At 59.1% G+C, this 1,717-nt stretch overlaps 1 pseudogene; it reads right to left on the reverse strand.

The window, feature by feature from the left end:
• Window positions 1-409: 409 nt before the first annotated feature.
• Window positions 410-1,717, reverse strand: LOC119271869 (annotated as a pseudogene).

Below are 1,717 nucleotides of genomic sequence, written 5' to 3' on the forward strand. Positions count from 1 at the left end.
GCATGGCGCCTGGGTCTGACTAGTAGTAATTTGTTTTCTCGCATTCATCTTGATGGATAGATTCAGGTGCCCTGCATTCTTTGTTGAACTACTTTTGTTTCATTATTAATGGTAATGGAGTCAGCCGAAGTGTCCTTTTGAAATATATATATGGAAGTGAGGATTAGAACAAAGAGATGAATCTGTTACTGTATCGAATTTAATAATGTAAGAGGAAACTCACCATTCTGAAATCGAGATTCAGAGCTAGGAAGCATGATGTAGGCATCGACAGCTTGACCAGAAGCCAAATCCAATTTAATTCCGGTGCACATATATCGTTCTTTCATCTACTTCAAATGTTTCTGCAACTAGAGATATTAAGTTAAAACGTTCATTCTTGAAAGACATTCATAGGGAGTTGCTTTGATCAGCCGCCCCCCTCTCCCCCGCGTCGCCCTCCCCACGGGCGACACGGGAGGCGACGCAGCCTCGAGCGCTCCCTCCCCTCCTCCTCCCCCCTTCCCCTGCCGCCGCCGGTGCTCCCTGCCGGACAAAGCCCTGGTGGATCCGGTGGCGGCGGGACTTCGCTCCCAGGCTGCCTCCCCCCTCGAGCGTGGGGCTCGACGAGGCTGACGGAGCCGTGATGCTCCGGACCTAGGGTTTCACAACGGCGGCCCCAGATCCAGAGGGTCGGGCCTCTGGACCTGGCGTGGCGAGCACGCGGGCGGCGCGGCGCGACCCTTTGGGGGTGCGGCTGCGGCTGCTTGGCTGTGCCCCGGCGGATCCAGGTGGCGGAGGCTGCGGGTCACCGCGGCAGCGGCCATGGTCGGCGGCAGCAAGGTGCAGGTGGCAGGTCCCCGCGACGGAGCCACTACCCCTGCTCGACGCGACCCCCTGCGGTGGCTGGCCTTGTTTGGCAGCCATCTGGCGGCTGCTGCTCTGCACTGGCCGGTGCTTCCCTACATCGATGGTGATGACACGTGGTTTCCCTCTCGGTGCTGATGCTCCTCTCCGGCGGTCTGCTTCCCCGTCTCCTGTCTGCTCTGCTGCGACGGTATTTGGGGTTCTGGTCTTGGGCCGGGGCGAAATCCCTGCGCGGCGATGGCCTGCGCTGACAACGGCGACAACTGAGGGTGCCGTAACCTCCATGGAGGCGCTGTCATGGCCCGGACTGACCCTCTCCTCGAGCACCGGGGGAAACCCTTGGTCCAGTTCATTGGACAAGGCAGCGGTGGCGTCTCAGCGCCATTCCTTTCTTGAAGGCGTTGTTTGGGTCGCACTTGGAGTCCCCGATGCGGCAGCTGGAGATGGTGGCCTCCTCGGTCTTCCGGCGAGGCTTGCTGGTAATGCGATGCTGTGATGAGGGCTTCGGCATAGAGCGTGGGCGTCCGGGGCGCTATGTACGCCAGTGCCGGCATGTCCAAGACGATGGCTTCACTAGTCCTGGTTGGGTCCTGCCATCCATTTGCCGTCTCTTAGGCACTTATGGGTGGAAGGTACGTTGGCCTGGACAGCCCTGGAGATGCGGTCTTCTTTGGAGGCGCCTGGCAACGGCTGTGACGCGGCCTTGAGGCTCTGAGTCTAGTTACCTCGCCGTTCATGGTTGGAGGCTGGACAAGGCTAGACCTTTCGTAGTTGCAGTCTGTAGTTGGTAGCACCTCCTCGCCTGCTCGTTTGGTGAGGACGATGATGTGTGTGCGTGTGTCCCTCCTCTTGGGAGGTTGTACCTGTACTG

This window comes from Triticum dicoccoides, chromosome 3A (genome assembly GCF_002162155.2).
Source record: "Triticum dicoccoides isolate Atlit2015 ecotype Zavitan chromosome 3A, WEW_v2.0, whole genome shotgun sequence".
NCBI lineage: Eukaryota > Viridiplantae > Streptophyta > Magnoliopsida > Poales > Poaceae > Triticum > Triticum dicoccoides.